This window comes from Gorilla gorilla, chromosome 2 (genome assembly GCF_029281585.2).
Source record: "Gorilla gorilla gorilla isolate KB3781 chromosome 2, NHGRI_mGorGor1-v2.1_pri, whole genome shotgun sequence".
Classification (NCBI taxonomy): domain Eukaryota; kingdom Metazoa; phylum Chordata; class Mammalia; order Primates; family Hominidae; genus Gorilla; species Gorilla gorilla.
This window is the reverse complement of record NC_086017.1, coordinates 107,143,488-107,169,984: the sequence shown is the minus strand read 5'-3', so window position 1 is coordinate 107,169,984 and position 26,497 is coordinate 107,143,488. Positions and strand designations below refer to the sequence as shown.

The following is a 26,497-nucleotide window of genomic DNA, read 5'->3' as shown; positions in this document are numbered from 1 at the left end:
TTTTATTTTTTTTCAAGATGGGAGTCTTGCTCTGTCACCTAGGCTGGAGTGCAGTGGCATAGTATTGGTTCACTGCAACCTCCACCTCCCGGGTTCAAGCTATTCTCCTGCCTTAGCCTCCTGATTAGCTGGGACTGCAGGTGCCAGCCACCACACCCAGCTAATTTTTGTATTTTTAGTAGAGATGGGGTTTCACTATGTTGGCCAGGCTGGTCTCAAACTCCTGACCTTGTGATCTGCCTGTCTCAGCCTCCCAAAGTGCTGGGATTACAGGTGTGAGCCACTGTACCAAACCAGTATTTATAATTTTAAAAATAAATTTACAATATCAACTTTAACATTAACATTAAACACAAGTTATATTTTTAGTAATGACTATGTTGTATGAAGGAAGAAAAATGGGTAGACAGAAATGCTAAGATTTTGAACAGTTGTTGGAAGACGTAAAATTAATCCATAGACATCTATTGATGTGGATACCATGTGAAAAATTAACTCCATCATGAGTATGGTAAGTTATAACCCACTTATAAAAAAATTTATGGCTTTCCTTATAGTTTAAACTGTAATATTACTGAGAGACTCATGAATGTCTGCACAAGTGAGTGTGTGTTTGTGTGTATGTGTTTGTATGTGTGTGCAAAGTTACTTGGCTGAACAATAAAAAATAATGAAATATAGCTACAAATCAGCCTGCTGGAATGAACCCAAAGGAAATAAATCTTGGAATTCCTGTTACTATGGATCCACTCTGACTCATAGGGCACAGTTGGAACCTTTCTGCAAAACATGCAGTGCCATACTTTCCTTCACTCTTCCTCGCTCTCCCAACAGTTTTTGGAGATATTTGTTCTAAAGATGGCAAACTTGTTTTTGTGGAATATTTGGTCTCCACCTGGAAGATCTGGATCAAATTTTTAGGGAATAATTACTCTCTACCTTTCCGGATGATAGATCCTAGATCAAGACCAATGCTTATGAATATGGAATGTAACACTTAGGTTAAAGAAAAACATACCTTTGCAGACAATTGCAGAGTCTGGGACCAGGTTAGAAGGTTAAAATCCACGAAGTGACCCAGTATAATAACTTTTGTAAGGTTTTTACTCTTTGAGGGTGTTTAACTTAAACTATAATGGTAGGGTGGACACCTCACATTTTTTCCCCAATGACACCTTACATTTAATACATATTGTTTATTCTTTTTCTCCTTTGAACTAAGTGTTACATGTAGAATTTGAATATTCGAATGAGCTTATATGCTCGAAGTAAGAAACATAGTCATAAAAGGACATGTAGCGTGCTCTGTCTTTTCTTCTTCAACTTACTCTTGTGTAAGTAGCGACATGGAGCCTAATGGGACTTTAGTCTCTGTGTCAGTGCCATGATAAACAATAGAGTTACCAATGACCTCTTGTAGAGAGCAGAAGGTTTGGAATACACATTTCCAGTAGACAGAACCCACATCCCTTTGAGACTCTCTTTCCAAAATTATTAAGTTGAGGTGGAATATGGTAATCATTTAGGTTGCATGTAAGACATAAAAAAATGACAAAACCAAATTCAGCTAGAATTATCTGTAGGAAAATTCATAATCAGATAATAAGACAATTACTCACTGTAAATGTACATATTTAAAATAAAAATACGATGCAAGTTATGGTCTAAATTATATAGTGGATTCTCATATAGTTTGTTCAGAAGGATGAAAGCAAAAAAAAGACAGGATTGTCATTTACAAAACAGAGATAGGAATGACTGCTTCCTATCAACTGCACACAAGTGTGTGAATCAATTAGAGATTGATTTCAGTTGGGAGTGGGAAAAACCGGTAAAGTTCTTAGCTCCTTTGAGATGTTCTGGATGACCTTTAAATCACTTTCTTACTTTTTATTGTATTGTAATTATCTCACCTTGGCAATTAGATGCATTCTATAAATGCTTTGCTTACAAAAATATCTGCTTTTGAAATAATAAATTTTAGATTGAATTATGGAGACATAAAAAGTGTTTCTTTCTAAACACTGTAAATTATATTGGTATAACATGTTTCTCCCCCAGAATAATAAATTCACTAGAAGCAAATGTCTAAAATATGAATTTTATTTTATAAAAAAGAATTAAATAAATAAAATTATGTTAAGTCCCAGGGATGTTTTGCACAATGTTTATGTCAAAATTGTTCAGCTTTCCAATTAAGGCACCTGTGATATATAATTTTTACTAAAACTGTGCAAAGGGGAAAACAAGCTACTCTGCATTTAACTAATATACACAGCTTTTACTTTACATGTATTTTTAAAATGGTTAGAAACTAAAAACGTATTAATTTAAAATGTTTTGAGTACATAAAAATGCTAATTCTAGAATATCTCCAACAGTAAATGAAAACAAGAAATTTAAAAGTCTTTTTAAAATTTTGCATTTAAATAATCATTTACTCTCAAATTTTATGTTCAGGAGTATGTAACCTTAAGGCAATTAACATATTGCCTTTGGGGACTGTATTAGTTTGTTCTCACACTGCTATAAAAACCTACATGAGACTGGGTAGTTTATAAAGAAAAAAGGTTTAATTCACTCACAATTCCACAGGCTGTACAGGAGGCATGGCTGGGAAAGCCTGAGAAAACTTATAATCATGGCAGAAGGGCAAAGGGAAAGTAAGCATGTCTTCACATGTAGCAGGAGAGAGAGTGAAGGCAGAAGTGCTACACACTTTTAAACAACCAAATCTCATGAGAATTCACTCACTCATGGGAACAGCAAGGGGGATATCTGCCTGCCCCCCCACTCCCTCATGAACCAATCACCTTCCACCAGGTCCCTCCCCACAACACTGGGGATTACAATTCAACATGAGGTTTGGGTGGGGAAACAGAGCCAAACCAAACCATATCAGGAACTTTTTTATTATTCAAATTAGCAGTTAAAAAACAATTGATATACATACTAATTATTCACTTTATGACGACAGAAAGTGTTTTTTATACTTCTTTCTACAAAAGAAAATTTAGATATCTTATATATACATATCATTGCAGTTCAAAATACATCAGTTTATTGATGAGATAAATTAATTCAATTTTACCTTGAAAAGAATAGCCATGACATTTAGAGAGACTTTTTGACATTTGTTTTATATCAACTTCTAACATTCAAAAAATAGTCTGTTTCTGAAACTCAAGTTTGAACTGAAAAGGCAGATTTCATTTCAGCCTCTTATGATAGCATATTTTAATCTGTGCATTGTATTTACAACAAAACAAAATAATGTTGAAAAACATTTATTTTCCCTTCATCTCACTTTCAAGTCTGTAAATCTTGATTATAGTTTAAAGAGTGAAAGATTCTTTTCATATATATATATATAAGATTTATATATGTATAAGATTTGTATATATATATATATAAGATTACTGTATTTCCTTTTAAGAGGAACATTTCAACAAATTTTGCAGGTGTCAATCAACCCTTGTTCAAATTGGGCACACATCAAATCTAGCATCATGGGTGTTTTATTTGGAAGTGAATTTTAACTATCAATGCAAATGCCAAGATACTACACAAAACATCCACAGGAACTTTTTTCATCTTTTTTTTTTTTGAATTGTACACAAACATTTCCTACATAATCCAACATACAACAGAGAAATGGTACATCTTTTTCTTTCAATTTGCATACAATGGAAAAACAAATATATGTGTATTTTACAAAGTTTACTAATAAGACACTAGAGCAAGTTGACAGTTTAAGTCTACAGGTGAGAAATTATCTAATAAAAATAATCAATTTTTTCAGCATTAGTCATTTCCATAACCAAGTGTTATTCTGATTAATAAAACTTGCTGCCAATCAGAATTCTGGTATATACTCATACCATTACTCAACTTGTAGTACTGCTCCCCACGTTAGTTCTTCACAGCTACTAACATAGAAAATTATTGAAAAGTAGGCGCAAGCATTTGCAAAAACAAACAAAAAATCCCCAGCTTATTATAAGCATGAATATGTATGATGGAATTTCTTCCCAGCAATAGACTTCCAAACTATCAAGAAATCACCAGAACTAAGTTTGCCAAGTTATTTTGCCTATGTCCAACAAGAGATGCACTTACATGTCCAACAGAGGAGCTGAAAATTAAACTTAGTGTTTAGTTTGGGGGTGGGTTGGAAAATTCAGCCACCATTTTAAAATGACTGTCTTAAAAAAATGACCGTCTTAAAAAAATGACCACCAAAAATAGGTTCACTAAATTTATTTTAAAAATCATAAAACGTTTCTTACAAAAGAGCATTACATTCTGCACACTGCTCTGAACAGATACCAGGGACATGTGGACTATTGCTACTTTTCCTCCCTGTCCCACCCCCAAGTGTTACAGTGACCACAAAGCAAGGTGTTCACAATAATTACATGGGGGGAATTTTTTTAAACCACCAACAATAACAAAAAATAAAATCCACTCACTCTGCTGCTGTTTCAAAATTTCAGTGTTAGTTTTTGCACACCCTTCCCCGCCCCAACCCTGTTTGTAAGGAACTAAAACATTACATCTGGTGAACAGCAAAGATTTCACTACACCTCAAATGCAGAACACCTGTGAAGCAGAGGTATGTTGGTTTTTTAAACAGAAGCAGATAACAAAAAAAAAGACGTAGTTCTTCACTAGTCTTAGAAAAACTTTCCAGAATACTGCGTCACACTATAAAAAAGAAAAAATATCTTGCATTAGACTCCTTCAACATCTGCATACTGCTTCACACTGTTCTGCAGCAAATACTGTGCATTCTGTATCTGGTCCTGTGTTCCTGTAATGGTAATGATCCAATCTTTCAATCCTTCTAAAGGCTCATCAATTTTGATCGAAGCTCCCGACTCATGACGGATTTGTTTAATCTGCAGACCACCTTTGCCAATAACAGATCCAGCCAAATCTTTGGGAATCGTTACTTGTGTAGTAATAATAAGTCCACCAAGATCACCATATGAGCCACGACCCCCTGCATAGGAATAATCATATCTGGAGCCACCCTGTGGTTTATAAGCCATCTGCCATTCTGATGGGCTCCATGTATCTATTTCAGAGTCCCAAGTTTCATCAGCACTGAAACCAACCATGCCATTGTAACAGTCTCCAGGTCTCCCTCTTCTGTCATAGGCCATGAGGTCTCCCCCTCTAGGTGGTGGTGGTGGAGGAAGAGGAAGATTCCGAGCTCTGCTACCACCCTGGCAGCCTTGTCCGGGAGGAGGTGGAGGTGGTCCTCGACCAGGGCTCATATCATCATAATCTCTTCTAGATGGAGGAATGGGACGCCCACCCTGACCAGGAGGCATTCTGTCAAAACCACCTCTTCCCCGCATGGGAAATCCCACTGGGCGTCCACAGCGGTCATCAGACATAATTGTAAAACCACCATAATCATAGGTTTCATCATAAAATTTGGGATCATAAGGCTGTGCACGTCCTTTGATGGGAGACTCATATATAAGATCAAGGATGATCTTTATGCACTCTACAACCCCATCGGGTTTTCCTCCAATAAGAACAACTCGTCAGTGGAATGAGGACAGCATTCCTGGAAAAGCTTGATGGTGGTTTGAGTGCTCTCTCGAAGTTCTTTGATTTTAGCACCTTTGACCCCAATAATTCCTCCTGCTAGACTCTGATGAATCAACAGCCTCAACTCGCAGTCAAAGTCACTTCCTTTATAGTGTTGGTAATTTAAGCATTCCACAGCAACAGATTCGAGCGGGAGCTGGCTGGTTGCAGTGGGTGATGGAAACTGCAGGCCCTCTTCCAAGGCAGGGATGATTTTCTTCAGAATTTCTCCAATTGTGTCAATACCAGCACTGATGCTCAACATGTGCTCGGGGCCACTGCTGTCTGGGACTGAAACACTGGCATTGTAGTCTGTACGGAGAGCCTTGATATTCTTGCCTCCTTTTTCAATCACTGCCCCAGCATTCTTGCTCTGAAGCAGAATGCGTAATTCAGCCATCTCATCAGTGTTTCTAGATCTTTTAAATGCTTGTTACTCTTCCATATCTTCTGCAGGGTGTTTACCAAATTCACCATTGGTTTCAGTGTTCGGGAAGGTTTCTTCCGGCTGTTCAGTTTACATATTCTTTTATTAAATGGGCACACCAATCCGTTATTATATATCCTTGCAGAGCAGAACTGAAGCGTTCTGGGTGGGACCAACAACTGACACCCCAGTGCTGCAGTAGCCTATAGGCCGCGAACAAGTGGGACACAGGCAAGGCATCGAGGTCGGTGCAGCAGAGAAACAGAGGATAATGGCGTCTGCCGAAAGATCCTTTTTATTTGTTTATTTGTTTTCAACTTACTCTTTAAATCTGAGGTGGTCTATAGTTAAATTTCAGTATAAGGCTAACCTAGTAATGTAACTTAAAAGGCCATTTCATAAAGAAGAACATCAAAAAAGGTTTTGAGATTTACTTATTGTTAAAATACCTTCCTTGAAGGATTATTGTGATAACTAATTAAAATATCTTAAATAAGAAATATGACACAGTATATGCTTCTTGACAAATTTTGACACTCAAACATACACACACTTGTGTTGAATATCTATACATGAAGAAACAGGTACAACTCAAGCTGAAGCAGTCTTTAGCAATTTATCTTTACCTTTTATTTTGAATTTTCTACCAGAAAAGGCAAAAACGAAAATTAAAGGTTATGTAACTTCAGTTGTATCCAAAGGAAAAAAAAGAAGCTGAGAAGTTGCAACACATGATTAAGATTAGCAGATTTTATCCATGTCAATAATTCTAAAATAATTAGCAGTAGAAATCTTTCTTATATAAGGTGAATTGAAAGACAATGCAAAGTGTATAATTGATTTCTAAAAATGAGCAATAAAAGCCAAAAACACCTTCTTTCATACTTTTTTCCTACATAGATCCTTTGTGAAAAACATTCCAGTATATTGAAGAAGAAAATGAGAACATGGGTGTAAGTGTTAGATTCAATTAGCCCTAGTATTGCCTGTTGCCAACTAACAATGATCCAATTAACTAATTTCTCTATTATTCTGTGGTTTTGATTATTTTTCCTCTTGTTTTAACTATAAAACAGAGGAAATTAAACTTATTCTTTCATTTCACTTTTTGGTAAAATTTTATTTTAATGTAAATTTTATGATTAATATTTTTATTTATCAATGTAGCATACCTTTCTAATGAATTCATGATAAAAAACATTATTAGTATTTATAGATTAATATATTATGTATTATATGTTAATATATTATACACCTTTGAAAATAATATGGTGAAAATATAATTAAAAGTTATATATTTCCATATTATATAAATATTTATCTATATATCATATATTATTTAAATATAACTATATTATGATCATATATTAATTATATAGAACCTATTGTTTTAAGCAAATTTGTTATATAAATTATATACCTTATATCATTGATATTAATATATTAACTGCCAAATCTTCAATATATTATTTAGTGATAGGCAAATATTACACATGAATTTTTTTGGAAATGCATCTATTATGAGATTAATTATATTATAAATATTAATATTTATAATGCCATTTAAAAATTTATAATTTTGTTTCACAATTAATTTGTGTATCCATGACAAATTTTCACTTAATGGTGCAATAAGATAGATTTAGTTAAAATTCTATTTCTGTAGTTCAGTTTTATAATACAAGCAACTAGAAAATATTGTTCAAATAAGTATATAGAAATGAAAGGAATTTGATTATAACAACATCATAAACTCTTTAAATTTCTTCCAAGATTTTAGCCAAAATCACATATTAGTTTATCAATGAATATCTTTTTTTATATTTTTAATTAAGATTAAATTTACAGGCTGTAAAATGTCACTGGTTTTGTGTTCAATTTTGTGAGTTTTCCAAAACATATAATGTCATGTAACTATGACCAGATCTATGACAGCTCCATTGTCTCTGCCCTTCACTCAGTCTGTGGACGTTTGTAGGTAAAACCGCTGTTTAGTCACAGCCTCAGGCAAATAGTCATCTATTTTCTTAAAGTTTTTCCTTTTCCTAAATGTCATGGAAATGGATCATGCTGTGTACAACCATTTTTAGTCTTTCTGTCATTTAGCATCATATATTTGTGGTTCAATTATGTTGTATATATCAGTAGTGTGTGGTTTTTATTGTTGAGTAATTCCATTTTATGATGTACCTTAATGGTTTATCCATTAAGCAGTTGTAGGGCATTTGGAGTGATTCCAGTTTTCCATAATTGCTATTAAAGCTGCTGTAAACATTACTATATAGGTTTTGGAATGGTCATAAATTTTCATATTACTTGGCTAATATTTAGAAGGAAAACTGTTGGTACACATGTTAAGTAGATGTTTACCTGTATAATCAACTGTCAAATTGTTTCCCAAAGTGACTGTATTATTTTGGATTTCCACTGTCAAGCTATAAGAATTCTAGTTGCTCTGCATCCATAACAGAATTTGAAAAAATTAATTGAAATTAATTGACTACATCTATGGATCAATTTCCAGACTTTTTATTTTGTTCTGTTGATATGTGTTTATTCTTTTGGCAATACATACTATATCTAGTATACTATAGAGTTAGATTAACTCAAGAAATTGTGCAGTGTAAGGCTAACAACTTAGTTCTTTCTCAATTTATTTTGAATATTCTAGTTTCTTTCAAAGGAATTTGTTGATTTCTATAAAAACAATCTCAGCCTTCATTTTTATTGAGATTGTAATATATTCATAATGCAGACTGGGGAGATTGCCATAATTGGGATTTCCAATATGTAAAATTAGTATGTATCTCTATTACTCTTTTGATTTCTTTCATCAATCTTTTATATCTTGATATACATAACTATTTCATATATTTGGTAATATGTAAGTTGTACTTAAAAATTTTAATTTTCAATTAATTTGTTAGTGTTTAAAAGTATAATTGATTTTTGCATATTGATTTTGCATGCTGTCATGTTGTGAAACCCTTACATTTACTTAATAATTCAAAATAGCTTTTCTTTTGTAAATCCTGTGGAATTTTTTACATAAAAAATGTTAGCTGTGAAGAGACAATTTTAATTTTTCCCTTCCAGTACATACAACTTTTATCTATATTTTTTGTCTGATTGCACTAGCTAGGACCTCCAGTATGATACTGAATAGAAGTATTTACTTAGTAGTGAGAGTGTATATTCTTACCTTGTTCCAAACTTTGGGAAAAACCAGTCTTAGTGATGTTAACTGTAGTTTATTTGTTTATTGCTTTTGATGCTGTTGACTAGATTGAAGATATTCCTCTCTATTCTCAGTTTGCTTTGACTGTTTATTATAAATGAATGTTGAGTCTTGTTAGGGGACTCTGCTACATCTATTATATGTGTTTTTATCTTTTGTCTGTTAATGGTGAATTCTGTTGTTTAATTTTCAAATATTGAACCAGCTTTGCCTTTCTGGGAGAAGCCAAGTTTGGTTACAATGTATCGTATTATCCTTTTCACATGTAACTGACTTTTGTATTTTATGTATTGCTATATTTTATTTAAAATTTTTGTATATATGTCCATGAGGGACATCAGTCTGTAATTTTATTATTAGATTTTGTCTAAATTTTGAATGAAGGAAGGAATAGTCTCCTAAAATAATTTAGAAAAGATTTTCTCCTTTTTCATTTTCTGGAAGAGTTTATATAGAATTGATACTTTTCCTTCTTTAAATTTTTGATAGAATTCAGCAGGAAGGGCATATAGCGTGGAGTTTCCTTAGTTTGAATACTTTTGAACAAAGATGTAATATCTTTATTCATGTAGAACTATTCAGATTATTACCTCTTGAACGAGAATTGCTAGTTTTGAATTTCTTAGGAATTATATCATCTCCTTGAAATTTTCTAGTCAATAGGCATGAATTTGTTTATATTTTCTTATTGTCCTTTTTTTTTTAGATGTGGTCTCACTCTGTTGCCCAGGCTGGAGCGTGGTGGTGCTATCATTGCTCACTGCAGCCTCGACCTCCCTGGGCTCAAGTGTTCCTCTCACTTCAGCTTCCTGAGCAGCTGGGACTGCATGCGTGCACCACCACCCCCGGCTAAATTTGGGGAGATATTTTTTGAGGATATGATATTTCACCATGTTGTTCAGGCTGTTCTTGAACTCCTGAGCTCAAGCAATCTACCCACCTTTGACCTCCCAAAATGTTGTTAGGGATTACAGGCGTGAGCCACCACACCCAGCTTTATTATCTTTTTAATATTGGTAAGATGTGTGGTAATTTATCTCCTTTTCTTCCTAGTATTTGTAGTTTTTGTGTTTTATTTTTTTGTGGTGACTCTGGTGAGAATTTTTTCAATTTTAGTGATATTTTCAGAGAACCAGTTTTTGCTTTCTTTGATTTTTCTTCTTCTCCTTTTAGACTTTATTTTTAATATCACAGATAAATTGTTCTTTGATATTTCTTTTCTTGCCCTTTTTAGGGTTTTATTTGCTCTTCTTTTCTTCTAGATTATTTAACAAACTTAGATCATTTATGTGAGGACTGTCTTCTAAATAAGCATTTAGTGCTATCATTTAACTGCACACTATAAATTTTAATATATTTTGCTTTCGTTTTTATTCAATTAAAATTTAATATGCCTGTCATATATTCTTTGACTGATTATTTACTTAGAAATATGTGTTGTTTAATTTAAATATATATATATCTTTTAAATATCTTTCTATGAATAATTTCTAGTTTAAGTATGTTATAATTAGAGGTTTAATGGCAAAGAGATCCAATCATTCTCAGATTCTTTAAATCTTCCCTTCTGAGGTAGTGACATGTTGGCCTATGCAACTAGGAATATTCATCTCTGAAGCTAGACTTTACATTATCACAAGGAGACAAGGCCACATAGTACAGGGGACCCATACAATGTGCCCCATCTTCCTTTTGACTATGCCAGTAGACTCTCCTCAATGTTCTCCTTAGCAATTCTTTAATGACCTATAATGCAGGTCTGGTCTTTCAGAGGAAACATCAGATAAAGATAACTGATCAACATTGCTCTGAGTAGCAAGCATGCAGAAAAAGCGATAAGAAAAAAAAATGTCAACTATTAAGTGACTTTTTAAATGGAGAATACCACAATCCGAGATTCTCTGGGTGGGTTTAGGTTTTCCTATGATTAACCTCAGTGCATTACTTGCTTCAAATCCTCTGGCTTTACCCTGACCTATAGTTCGGGGGCTGGGTACTCAAGAGTTCTGCATAAAGATCCCATTTCACCCTTAGCTTTAAGCTGTTCTTATGAGCCTGATTTTTCAGAAAGATTTGCTCTTCTTCTTGTGTCTAACTCAGTGATAGGCTGCTGTGGTGTGTTTCCTAGAACTTGCTAGCTTTTTAAAAATAGGGTGGAGATAGCAAAGTGTTTTTTGTTGTTTCATTCAGCCTAAATTTAATCAGGGCTTGTGTCTACCTATATTCAGGGTCTATGTCTCTGAATCTTGAAAATGGGACTTTCTAATTGATCTTGCTCCTATACAGTGATTGGGTACCTCCAATAATCTGGCCCCAAAAGTATTTCCTGTCTCTTTCCTAGGAATAGAAGTGTTTCGTTGTATTTCCCCTTCTCTTTGTCCCAGTGGATTTTCTCCATCTGCCATTAGGGTGACAGAGTTTGCTACCTAGTAGTTTTAAGTCTTCTGTAGTGAAGACTATGGGTGGAGCTTGTTTGTTCTTTCTCCCAGGGCCTGATGCTTTCCTCTCCCAGGTCTGCAGCAGGAGGGATTTTCTATCTCTCTGTCAGCCAGTGTTTCTTGTGAGCCAATCATGAGGTTTTTGGAGAAGAGTCTTCGAGTGAGTATAAATTTCCCTTTTGTCTGTGGATCAGTTTTCTATACTCTCATCCTAGCCTGAAGCCAGCATTTAGTAATTTTGTTAACAATTTAACTGCATTGTTCTTACCATATTTTATGTGCACTTGGCATTCCTTTCTCCAATGCACTGCGTTAGACATGTAAGCGCTTGTATCCAATCTCTCCTTGACAGGATTTGTATTTCAATTTCAGGATACATTATTTCCTGTGACTTTAACTCTTTAATGAGTTAAAGAAAAGTTATGATTTTGTTGAAAACTCAGCTCTGTGTGTGTGTGTGTGTGTGTGTGTGTGTGTGGTTGGAGAAATCCTCTTGCCACCTCTCAAATATTACTTTTAATATCTATCAACTGACAATTATTCAAGTCTTCCTTTACAAACTTTTGAAAACAATGTCGGCCATCTGAATTGTGAAAATTATTTGTTAAATAAGGTATTTAATGTGCATATTATTACTTTTAATATATAACACATATTTTGAAATATTCTTTTTGTGAACCATTTTATGATTTGTGGAAAGTGACAAATTCTACCTTTAGTTTCAAGATATGGAAAAAGACTATTGTAAAAGGGAAAGAGAATAGGGGAATGAGCAAGTAATAGGGATTTTTGTTTTTGTTTTTGTTTTGTTTTGTTTTGACAAGTTCTTACTCTGTTCCCCAGGTTGGAGTGCAATGGTGCAATCTTCAACGTCCCTGGACTCAGGTGATCCTCACACTTAATCTTCCCAAAAATACATGGGACTACAGGCATGCTCCACCCTACCGAGCTAATTTTTCTTTTTTGGAAGAGACAGGGTTTCACCGTGTTGTCCAGGCTGGTCTTAAACTTCTGGATTCAGGCCATCTGCCTGCCTCTGCCTCCCAAAGTGCTGAAATTACAGGCATGAGCAACTGTGCCTGGCCAAGTAAGGTGTTTTAAGAAATCTCAGTCTTAGGGAATGTTACATTTGAAAGTTGTTCACAAGGAAATTGAAATATTTAAAATTAAATATTGCAACATGCAAGACACATTTTTTAAGAAATCTTTCTGTACCTCTGGAGATGAAATAACCTATTTTGGAGACCTGCGAGTTAATTAATACCAAGATTAAGCTGAACACATGGCACATCAAGAATTTTCAATAAATATTTACTATTTTTATTATTAATAAAAACCAATACAATGGCAGATTAGAATGTCAAGGGTGGAGAATTTTAAAACAGTCATTGAAATAACAGAATTATGCAGCATAGCATATTGATGATATGGATTGATTCAGTTACACAGGTTAACACAACTACAGCATTAATTGTTCGAAATACTGTTTTTTTTAACGTCTTTCCTAAACATGTGTAATAGGCTTGTGAGAGGTAAATCATACTTGATATTACCTGCAGGCATTTAAGCCAAAGAGATTTAATGTTTTTCATCAAAGTAATGTTGATATGCTGTGAGTATCAGGCAAGTAGAAGAATTAAATAATGTTTCCTTATGAAAATCAAGGACTCTAAATTATACATGTTCTAAAAACTGTTTCATTTATTCATAAATAGTGGGAACATAGATACCTTCAAAGTGTTAAAATATTAAAAGTTTATTTTTATTCATGCATGTGTTCCAAAAATTACTTAACTGAATTCTTGAGATAAAACTCACAAAAGATGAAAAAGATGACCTTGATGTAGATGCTGTTACGAACAACCACAAAACAATTTTCTACCTTTATATGATTCTTACAACTGAATCAAATCTGAGGAGTTATCTGTCCCGGAGCATGTTCATGATTAAGTTAACTGCAAAATATACACCCAAATCAAATAATAATATATGAGTGATAGAATTTTAAAATACTATCTATCTAAATATGCCTATACCTTTCAAAGACAGTGATTTTAGTGTGGCATAATACATTTATGATCTAGCTAACTTGTTTAATGAGATAATTTCTGGAATAGTTGATTAGGGATGCACCACTGGCATTTAAAAGGCTGCTTATCTTTCCCAAACATTTAATTACAATGACCCAGTGGCATTTCCATAAATACCTACAAGAACATCAACTGTATGATGTTCTAAACTATCAATTCACACGCCTCCTCTTTCTCACATTATAATCAAAGTTTATGGCAACCAGGTTCATCTTTCTTGGTAATTTCTCTTCTTCAGCATTGCAGTATACTTATCCAAAGGGCATTAACTTCGATTAATTTTTACCGCCTAGATTAATTTCAAATGTATTTGTTATTTTTTATTAAACGAGCTCTGAATTAAATTAGATCTGTAATCATCTTAATTGGAATACTGAAACAAACATGTTTGCTCCATGGTCTTCCTACCTCAGAATTCAGCAAGCCCAACAAAGGTGATTACATTATTGTGCCTTTAAGTTGTGTGACAGGAATGTTACTGTATTAGTTAGTTCTCATATTGCTATAAAAATACTACCTGAGACTTGATAACTTATAAATAAAAAAGGTTTCATTGACTCACAGTTCTGCCTGGCTGGGGAGGCCTTAGAAAATTTACAATCATAGTGGAAGGGAGAGGGGAAGCAAAGCACGTCTTACACAGTGGCAGGTGAGGGAGAGAGAGAGCACATGAGGAAGTGCTGCACTTTAAAACCATCAGCTCTCGTGAGAACTCACTCTCACAAGAACAGCATGGGGAAAACCACCCCCATGATCCAATCACTTCCCACTGGGTCCCTCCCTCAACCCGTGATTGCAATTTGAGATGAGATTTGGGTGGGGACACAGGTTCTTGGGCTTTCAATGCAATAGAAATTGACTCAAGACCAAAAGAGTTTTCCCAGACAAAGCTTTATTGGAGCTTATGTCCAGACATAAAGAAGGCAGTACATGAGACAATTCTCTGACTGGCTACCTAAAGAGAAGAGAGTAATTTTAAAGAGGCTAAAGCAGGCAATTGTACAGTCTGGTAACATACTTCTTCATGCATAGCATAACTCATTAGTATGTTAAGTCTGCACCTCTGGGTGTGATTTTTAGTATTATAATGAACAACAGGGAAATACCAATCATTCTTCTGGTCTTGTGTGCATGTGGCAGATAGAGTTATCCCCCTTGGGTAAAATTTATGGTAGGACTCTGCCTTTTACTCCCTTGAGTAAGATTTATGATGGAAGCTGCCAATTTTGGTCTCTTCAAGGTCCTACAATCAATGGGTAAGGAGCCTTAAGATTTATGATGCAGGGTCTGAATGATCTGGTTGGGGTCCCTGCCACCCATGCCCCACCCGACCATCAGCTTGCATTAGAAGTCTTCAGTAAGGCAAAAGGTTGGGGAATGAGTCCCATCCCTCATCTGTCTCATTTCCCCCTGAGAGATTTTATGCTCCTTATTCTTAAGGAAAAGAATCAGAGGTTTCATTTTCTGGAGTTGCTTCTTGGTGAGCCAAGCTATCGACCCTGACTAAATTTGAAAGTTCTGCAAATGCCTTACTGACAGATCTATTGATTTATAGTGACTAGACTCCCCTTGGGATGGTACGAGTTGAAATGCTTGTGACTTCATCAGCTATATGTGGAACCATTGGAGCTTGGAAGATATAAACTTTACCAAAAGGTAAAAAGACAGGAGCCAAAAAAAGTAATAATAAAATGATTATCACTGGTCCCAGAAAAGGCAGGAACCACTAATGCTTGGTAGATTTTTTAATAGAGTCGCAGATGGTTTTAGCAGAGGGGTTATTAAAATTATATAGCTGTATTAGTCCATTTTCTTACCACAGATAAAGACATACCCAAGATTGGGTAATTTATGAACAAAAAGAGGTTTAATGGACTCACAGTTCCAGATGGCTGGGGAGGCCTCACAGTCATGGTGGTAGGTGAAAGCCATGTCTCATACAGTGCCAGACAAGAGACAATGAGTACCAAGTGAAAAGGGTTTCTCCTTATAAAACCATCAGCTCTCGTAAGACTTATTCACTACCAGGAGAACAGTAGGGGGAAAACTGCCCCCATGATTCAATTACCTCCCACTGGGTTGGGTCTCTTCCACTACACGTGGGAATTATGGGAGCTGATATTCAAGATGAGATTTGGATAGGGACACAGCCAAACCATGTTATTCCACCTCTGGTCCCTCCCAGATCTCATGTCCTCACATTTCAAAACCAATCATGCCTTCCCAACAGTCCTCCAAAGTCTTAACTCATTTCAGCATTAACTCAAAAGTCCACAGTCCAAAGTTTCATCTGAGACAAGGCAAATCCCTTCTACCTATGAGCCTGTAAAGTCAAAAACAAGTTAATTACTTCCTAGACACAACGGAGATACAGGCATTTGGTAAATACAGCCATTCTGAATGGGAGAAATTTGCCAAAGCAAAGGGGCTACAGGCCCCATGCAAATCCAAAATCCAGCAGGCAGTCAAATCTTAAAGCTCCAAAATGATCTCCTTTGACTACATGTCTCATATCCAGTTCACACTAATGCAACAGGTAGGTTCCCATGGTCTTAGGCAGCTCCGCCCCTGTGGCTTGCAGGGTACAGCCCCATGTTGGCTGCTTTCTTGCACTAGCATTGAGTATCTGTGGCTTTTCCAGGTGCACAGTGCAAGCTGTAGGTGGATCTACCATTCTGGGGTCTGGAGAGTGGTGGCCCTCTTCTGACAGCTCCACTAGGCAGTGCCCCAGTTGGGACTCTGTATGGAGGCTCCAACCCCACATTTCCCCTCTGCACTGGCCTGTCAGAGGTTCTCCATTAGGGTCCTGTCCCTGCAGCAAACTTCTTCCTGGACATCCAGGCATTTCCACATATCCTCTGAAATCTAAGTGGACGATCCCAAACCTCAGTTCTTGACTTCTACGCACTCACAGGCTCAACACCATGTGGAAGCTTTCAAGGCTTGGGACTTGCACCCTCTGAAGCCACAGACCGAGCTGTACCTTGGCCCCTTTTAGCCATGGCTAGAGTGGCTAGGATGCACGGCACCTAGTCCCTAGGCTGCACACAGCAGTGAGGCCCTGGACCTGGCCCACGAAACCATTTTTTCTCCTTGGTCTCTTAGCCTGTGATGGGAGGATCTGCCACAAAACTCTCTGACATGTCCTGGGGACATTTTTTTCCCATTGTCTTGGTGATTAACTTTTGGCTCCTCATTACTTTACTCATTTCTGTTGCCGGCTTCAGTTTCTCCCCAGAAAATGGGTTTTTCTTTTCAATGGCATCATCAGGTTACAAATTTTCCAAACATTTATGCTGTTTGCGTTGTAAAACTGAATGCTTTTAACAGCACCAAAGACACCTCTTGAATGTTTTGCTGCTTAGAAATTTAGAAATTTAGTAATTTCTTCTGTCAGATAACCAGATAAATCATCTCCCTCAAGTCAAAGTTCTACAAATTTCTAGAGCAGGGGCAAAATGCCACCAGTCGCTTTGCTAAAACATAACAAGAGTCAACTTTATTCTCGTTCCCAACAAGTTCCTCATCTCCATCTGAGACTACTTTGGATGTGTTTTCATTGTCCATACTGTTATCAGTATTTTGGTCAAAGGCATTCAACAAGTCTCTAGGACATTCCAAACTGTCCCTCATTTTTCTGTTTTCTTCTGAGCCCTCCAAACTGCTCCAATCTCTGCCTTTTACCAAGTTCCAAAGCCACTTTCACATTTTCAGGTATCTTAACAGCAGTGCTCTACTCTATTGGTACCAATTTACTGTATTAGTTCGTTTTCACACGCTGATAAAGACATACACAAGACTAGGTAATTTATAAACAAAAAAGTTTAATGGACTCACAGTTCCACGTGGCTGGGGAGGCCTCAAAATCATGGTGGAAGGTAAAGGCATGCCTTCCGTGGTGACAGACCAGAAAGAAGGAGAACCAAGGGAAAGAGGTTTCCCCTTATAAAACCTTCAGATCTCCTGAGACTTACTCACTACCAAGAGAACAGTAGGGAAGGAACTGTCCCCATGATTCAATTGTCTCCCACCGGGTCCCTCCCACACATGTGGGAATTATGGAAGCTACAATTCAAGATGAGATTTGGGTGGAGACACAGCCAACCCATAACAATAGCCATGTAGCCTGTTGGAAGATGAGTCCTGTCCTTTGTTCGATTTCTCCAGTAACATTAATGTAGAAATAATAGGATGTATTTGTAATAGCACATAATTCTCTTTGTTTAGTCAGTAGGTAATCAAAGGTTAATTGATGGTCTAGGATCATCGAAGCCAGGGAGTCTAACAACTTTTGTATGAGTTTAACATTCTGTCCCATTGCAGCTGCCACTGTGGATATAATGACTGTAACATTTTGTGTGACGGTATTGTTGTAAACTATTTCCCTGGCTAGTCCTATCAAGGAATCAATTAAGGTTACTATTTCATCAATTAGAATACCAACTGCTTGCTTTGACTTTCTTGTTGGCCGATACGTACTATCAAGGCTATTGGAGAATACTTTAATTTTTTGGTGGGGTGGGCAATATATATCACAGCCCAATCACTGCCAGTATTGTTGGGATCAAGGCATTAAACTGCTATCATTTTCCCTTCTAACAGTCAAGGAAGGAAAGGGATTACAGCCTTGCTGAGCAGCATGGTCTATTTCCCTATACCCAACAAGGACAAAGGAGATTTTTGTCCAGGGGAGTGGGCTAAGAAAAGTCACAAAATATCAGCAAGGCAATCAATATAATCAGGAAAATCATCAGACTTAGAGACAGCTAATATATTTGTCTGTAAACTGGCCTTCTTGAACAGGTACTTGAGGTCCTCCATGGGCTCACCTGTATTATAAGAAATAAGCTTCAGCCATTAGTGTTATTTTGGTCTGCAGAAAAACTTGGAAATGTAAGTTAGGAGACTGGCAGCCCAGAAATAACTTGAGATGTAGTCTAAATTATAGAAAAAATTTTAAAAACTCAAAAACAATGGAAAAGGCTGAAATCTAAGAACAGTTTTATTATAGTGTTTTTTGAAACATAATTTTTCTCTCTCCAGTTTCCCATTTTTAGACAAAACTAATAGGACCAATTTGTTTGCAAAACAAGTTTTAATGTTATTATAGTGGCCTTGCTCATTGCATAAAGCGTACCAAGAAAAAATATTTGACATATAGATTTATAGTCTTTCTGTTTTGTTTGCTTTTTTTTCGACTTCACTTTGCTGAAACTCATTTTCATAAGGGATCTCAGATTAGATGTTTTCTTTTTTTTTTTTTCCCCCTTTCTCTTGGCAAAGGTTTTTCCCTTCTTCTTTTTTTTTTATTATTATACTTTAAGTTTTAGGGTACATGTGCACATTGTGCAGGTTAGTTACATATGTATACATGTGCCATGCTGGTGCGCTGCACCCACTAACTCGTCGCCTAGCATTAGGTATATCTCCCAGTGCTATCGCTCCCCCCTCCCCCCACCCCACAACAGTCCCCAGAGTGTGATGTTCCCCTTCCTGTGTCCATGTGATCTCATTGTTCAATTCCCACCTATGAGTGAGAATATGCGGTGTTTGGTTTTTTGTTCTTGCGATAGTTTACTGAGAATGATGATTTCCAATTTCATCCATGTCCCTACAAAGGACATGAACTCATCATTTTTTATGGCTCCATAGTATTCCATGGTGTATATGTGCCACATTTTCTTAATCCAGTCTATCATTGTTGGACATTTGGGTTGGTTCCAAGTCTTTGCTATTGTGAATAATGCCGCAATAAACATACGTGTGCATGTGTCTTTATAGTAGCATGATTTATAGTCCTTTGGGTATATACCCAGTAATGGGATGGCTGGGTCAAATGGTATTTCTAGTTCTAGATCCCTGAGGAATCGCCACACTGACTTCCACAATGGTTGAACAGTCCCACCAACAGTGTAAAAGTGTTCCTATTTCTCCACATCCTCTCCGGCACCTGTTGTTTCCTGACTTTTTGATGATCGCCATTCTAACTGGTGTGAGATGGTATCTCATTGTGGTTTTGCTTTGCATTTCTCTGATGGCCAGTGATGATGAGCATTTTTTCATGTGTTTTTAGACGTTTTCAAGCCTTGAGCCAAGCCACAGATTTTTCTGTGCCTGCAAATACTTGTATGAATTGGGTGAATGCCTGTCCTGTTGAGGTCTCAGTATAACTTGGGGCTTCTAGACCTGTTAGAAAGTGCCATTCTTTAATTACCACAGGTGGGAAATCCTGTACAAGGACTATACACTCAAGGTGTGAGGCCAGTTTTTCCAAAGTCATCTTCAATTTATAAAGCATGCCATTGCAGTTAAAGCTTTGGTAAATAAACAAGTCTCTAAATGTGTCTTGTTAGAAAAGAAAACTGATTCTTATTTCACTTATGCTAAAAACTGTATTGACATAAGTTAAGAATACACAAAAATAGTTTTTATATTCTGGAGAAATTTGGTAGAGATAAAGAAGTATGTTCTAAATTTTGCTTCTAGGAGTATATTTTCCTCTATTGTTGAAAGCTGTAAAACAAACAAAAAAAAAAGTGTTTTGGCTCTGAAAAACAAAACAAAAAAAGCAATAGCAATTAGAGAAAACACAGTCATAAGAAGTTTTTTTTAAATCTTCTATTCGTTTAGTTCATGCAGGTAACTCTTGTTTTATTCAATATTTAGAAACATATTAGTGCTTCAAGAGAGACTTTGAAGTTTTTTGCTCTATCCTAATGGCCCAATTTCTAGTTATTAGAAATCTGCGTTCAAGAGCAACTGTCGGAGACGTACAGCTGATTATAAAACCACTTTTTGAGAAGGATCAAAAAAGTAAAACAACAATTGCAGATGACAAAAATCTCAGAACAACCATGGTTAATGACACAACTGAAAATAAAATTTGGTTATTTTATGGTGTACAACAATTTAACATAAACATAAGTATTACTGAAAATATTATAATTGAGACATATCCAAAATAACACAGTCCTGTGGAATTCTGGCACACATATTAATAATACTTTTATTCAAACATTCCTCCATCAAAGCCAAACATTATTTTACACTTGACAATGTTTCTTGTATAATTTTAATATGTCATATAAGCCAAATGTCTCTTTTTGACTTGATTTTAGAAATTTTGTCAAATATCAAAGGTTTAAAACACTCAATATCACAAAATAGGATCTCAGGTTGTTTATTTAGCCAAAGTGCTAACTCAAACATTTCAAAAAAGTGAAATCCTTTAGTTATTTATACAAGGGTGACTCAGCTTTCCAAATAACAAGACCTAATAAAGACAGAAAAAAATAACCTAAAAAATCCCCTTCAAATTTTGGCTAGCTTTCTTCCACACCTAACTTTCCTTATAAGATTAAACTTTTATACATCTTTTATAACCTGCTAAAACTTTAGTTCTCTAGTATTGTTCTTTGATTTTAGGATGATCTGTATAAGCCTCTAAATTCAAGAAAATTATTTTTCCTATAACAAAAGCCATATTTCAATACCTTCTTGTGACCTTTTATTAAAAACACATTTTACTTTACATACTTTACATGTAGAACTGTTTTTCTAGTAGTCTCACTTAGAAATGTTACAATATTATCTCTTAACAACTTTTAATTTTAGTGAATAACTTGGTTAGTAAAAATTTTAACTATGTATCAGATTGCAGAGCCCAGAACAAGGACAGAGCTGCAGACAGTATCTGAGTCTTCCCAGCCTAGCCAGGACACATGGCTAACTTCACATGTCTCCAGGCCTTACCTAAATTCCAATGGCTGTAAAACAGACAAGTGAAACAATTATCAAAAATGTCATAGAATCAGTTTATGACCTTAAAGCATCTTGTGAACAAAGTTTCTGACCTGCTTAATTTAGACCAAGGTTAAATACTAAAGAAGTTTTAAATTTTATTTTACCAAAGATCTTTAAAACTCTGTATTTATCAACAACTGTTGAAGTCATATGAAACAAAAGAGCAATGGATTTAAGTTGTGAGTACTCATTTACTTATACGCCAATTTGGTATTCTGCTAGACAAAATGTATATCATAATACATGTACATAAACACATCTAAACATGTAGACACACACATAAACAAAGATTCAATAGCTTTTACCTTGGAATTCTAGTCATTTTCTAAAAGACAGCAATATGAACTCACCATTTTATAAAAGATAGTTGGATTCAAATTATTTTTCTAACAAAATTGTAACCTGTTCATATGGCTAAACTTCTCCTGTCCTGATAAGTAATCTAAGGAAAGCTGTGTACCACAATTTGGATAAAGTAGCCTGTATGGTAGTTTAGTTTTAAAACTCTCTTTTACCTCTTTTTTTCTTTAGTTTTAAACAAGTTTTAAAAGTTTACATTTCAGTTAAACCATAAATATTGAGTGTTATCTCATCACCAGCAGCTTAACAACAGCAGATCCAAAGCAGGCAGAAAAGAAATAGGGGGAGACAGAGAATGTTAGAAGACTTGACTTAAATCTGTAGTTACAGATTATTTGCATTCTGAACTTTTTTTATTGTGCAGAAAACCAATAATTACTGTCACACTCAGATGTGCCTGGTGCCTTCCTGAAGGCCAGAAGTGTGGCAAAGAGAAGCAAAGCATTAATGATGAGTTTTACACAAAGATACAAAATCAAAATCTAGGTACATAAGGAGAGAAAAAAAAAAGGGAGAGAGAGAAAGATATATTTCCTGGGACTCAAACCCAAATCAACTAATGTGAAGGATGAAGTGAAACCCATCTCACTGACAACTGGGTTGATTATACTCAGATCAGCTGTTTCAATCTGTCCTTTATAAATATATATTCAAGTGTCCCAGACTGGTAAAACTGAGTTGACTGTTTCAACTTGTCTCATAGGGATGTCCATTTAGATCCAACTTTCCATGTTAAGAAGTGAGGAAGAGAGGAGGGGCACCCTGAGTGGCAGAAAAGATAGGAAAGGGAAAAGAGAGTAAAGAGAGAGGAAGGGAAGGGAAAAGAGCATGGCTCAGTGGAGGTGGCCAGGAGCTCTGGAGGTTGAAGAAAGACTCACCAGCTGCGGTGACACTGAATCAAAGATTCAGGGGGCGGCTCACTAGCTGTGTAGTGATCTTGTCCAGCAGTCCTTTTAGCCCACGAATCTCCCCCATCATGGGAGAAAGGGCACTCCATGTCCCATGATCTCATATGAGCCCCCAATTAATATACTACCAAACACAGATTCTTGTGCTATCAATGCAATAGAAATTGACAGAAGGCCAAAGGAATTTTCCCAGCAAAACTTTATTTGATTCTATGCCCAGGCATAAGAGAGAGAAAATTCTCTGCCTGCCTCTCTGAAGAGAGTCAGGAGAGTAATTTTAAAGGAGCTAAAATGGGAAGGAAGTGACATGTAAGCATTTAGAGGTGGGGAATGTCTAGTATCTGGGCAGTCTGATAACATGCTTCTTCATGTATTGCATGTCTCATTAGCATGTTAAATCTCCACCCCTGGCTGTGATTTTTGATATTACAATGAGGCAAAGGGCAAAGACTGATCATTATTTTGATCTTCTGAGCGTATGGGTAATATGGTTATCTTCAGCGGGTAAAACTTATAGTGGGTCTCCACGTTTTAATTCCCTTTAGTAAGATTTATGGCAAAAGCTGCTAATTTTAGTCTCCTCATGGTGTCACAGTTAGTCAGTTAGGTACCTTGAGTAAGGTTTATGGTGCAAGGTCTGGAGAGTCCGGTGGGGTCCCTGCTGGCCATGCCTGCTCCACCAAATTAGCTTGCAGTAGACGTCCTTGATGGGGTATAGGGAGGGGCTGAGTTCTGTCTTTACTCTGTCTCAGAAAGAGAAAGAAAATCCCACTATAAGAGTAGTCTTTTAAGCCATTCTGACGTACATAGGCAAATTTAATTCCTACATTTTCTATTTTCTATTATATGATATTTGGTATTCATTTCTATTTTAACAGTTTGTAGTTTTATATTTAGACTCCGAAGTCTTGAGAAATACATTTTCTTGTTTTCATTTTCATTTTGGAACAAAGTAGCTAGTACAAAGTAAACATTCCATAATTTTAGTTGAATTAATGAAATAATGAAATCATAGAATTTTAGACTTAGAAAGAACCAAACATGTTTGACACTAATGTGAGTCTCATATTCTTTTTTTTTTTCTTTTGAGATGGAGTCTCACTTTGTCTCCCAGGTTGGAGTGCAGTGGCGTAATCTCAGCTCACTGCAATATCCACCTCCCAGGTTCAAGTGATTCTCCTGCCTCAACCTCCAAAGTAGCTGGAATTACAGGTGCCCACCACCACGCCTGGCTAATTTTTGTATTTTTAGTAGAGACGGGGTTTCACCATGTTTGCCAGGCTGGTCTGGAACTCCTGACCTCAAGTTATCAGCCTACTTTGGCCTCCCAAAGTGCTGGGATTACAAGTGTGAGCCACCGCACCTGGCCTCACATTCTTTGAGTTCAATCTTACTATTGTTAGGGGTGGCAAATATCTGAGCCTCACAGCACCACATATGTTACCAGTGGCAGGTATCCGAGTTACCAGTGGCCAATTGCATGGGTCTGCAGCAAACTCAATTCTTGCCTCCTCAGAAGAAAGAATTCGACTGAGAGGCATAAGGCAGAAAAAGAGACCAAGGCAAGTTTCAGAGCTGGAGAGGAAGTATATTTAAAAAGGCTGTATAACAGGAAAAAAAGGAAAGTACACTTGGAAGAAACCCAAGTGGGTACGTGAAGGTCAAGTGTGGTGTTTAACCTTGATCCTAGGGCTTTACAGGCTGGTCCCTTTCCCATGATTATTCCCTTAGAGTGGGCTCCCCACATGGGCAGTGCCCTCCTTAACCTTGGGATGTGAGCATGTGCAGTGTGTTTAGGAAGTTTTACACATGTCTACCTGAGGCTTTCTTCTCTTTTCCACTGGTGTGTCTCCAGAAGGTCATACTCCACCATTTTGTCTCTAAATGTGTATGCCCAAGAAGTTACTTCTCCTTGGCACCTGCATTTAATTAACACTTTTGTGCAACAAGTATGGACCATCAGGAAATGGCACCTCTCCCTGGTGCCAGCTGCCAATTTATCAGTTTTAGAGAGGCAATGTGAAAATTGCCAAACCATCACCCTACATTTCTGTCTGGTGAGGGAGAGCCCTCTCCTGGCCTGCTCACGCCTAACTACCTATAACAATATAATATTCAAGTGTTCATAACTACCTGGTATTGGTGTAATATGTAATGATAGACAAACAGATTTAAAAAAAGAGAATTGGTGTAAAAAATTAAACATACACAACTGAGTTTTGATAAAATACCCAGGACAAAGGCTAGTCTTTTCAACAGATGTTGCAAGAACGATAGCTACCAATATGGAAAAAAATTAAATTTTGACCTTAACCTCACTATAAACACAAAAATTAACTTGGAATTGAGTATCACTATTAACATAAAGGCTAAAATTTAAAAACTTCTAGAAAATACCACATTTCTACAAGAAGCAGGACACACCATGACCCATTTACAAGGAATTGAGGGTAAGTGAGCAAAGGAAATATGCAGACTGCTGGGGGTGATGGAAGTGTCTGTGTGGTACAATATGAAATATAAAATGTATTTGGTCTTCATCCTAGGTTTCTGTCACAGAGCTCCTAAAACCCCCTAGTGATAGGAATGTCTTTTGTTATTCATGAGTCCCTTTATAACACCTGAGCTTACGCTAATGAGATGACTTGGGGCAGGGCCTCTAGGTAGCCTCAGGTTGTGGCCATCCACCAGAAAGAACAAATTATTAGAGAATTGGAGGATTGGAACTTTTAGCTCCAACTGCCATCATACAGGAAAGGGTAGGGGTGAAAATTAAGCTCTTTGAAAACCCTTGAACAACAAGATTTGATGAACTCTCAGGTTGCTGAACACAGGAGGGTGCTGGAGGGGTGGTGCCAACAAGAAGGACATGGAAGCTCTGGGATGGTCCCCCCCTTCCCCACCATACTTTCCCATGTTCATCTCTTTATCTGGTTCTTTGTCTACATCCTTTATACAGTCCATTAAATTAATACAGTAAATGTATGTGGAGTGTTCCCCTGAATTTTGGGAACAGCTTTAGCAAATTATTGAATCCTGGAAGGGAATTTGTGGGAACTCAAATTTATAGTTGGACTGTCAGAAGCAGAGATCACAACCTGGCACTTGAAATTGGCATCTGAAATTGGTGGGGGAAGCTATGGGACTGAGCTTTTAACCTGTGGGATCTGACAATATCTTCAGGTAGACAGTATCAGAAATGAATTGAATTATAGGACACTCAATTGTTATCTGCTAGAGAATTATTTGGTGTGTGGAGAAAAGTCCCCACACATCTGATCATAGAATTGTTCTTTGGTAAGCATGAGAGTAGAGAAAAAAATCAATATGCTCTCTTCCCTTTACAGTCTGTCCTTTCAATACTGGTGGTTTCATGGAGTCACACATTAATGAAAACTTATTCAAGTATACACTTAAAATGGATGCATTTCATGATACTTAAATTAAGCTTCAATAAAGTTGATTTTCTTATATCCATTGAACATGTATAGCTTTTTACATAGCCAATACATTTGTAAGAGGAACATTTTACATTTTATAATGAGATAACCCCCATCCCCCGCAACTACGCACACTTAAATACACACACCTGAATAAGAAAAAATTTTAAAAGTAGGGTCATACAACTG

At 36.3% G+C, this 26,497-nt stretch overlaps 1 pseudogene; it reads right to left on the bottom strand.

Moving 5' to 3' along the window:
* Positions 1-4,676: 4,676 nt before the first annotated feature.
* Positions 4,677-6,127, bottom strand: LOC101151634 (heterogeneous nuclear ribonucleoprotein K-like; annotated as a pseudogene).
* Positions 6,128-26,497: the final 20,370 nt, after the last annotated feature.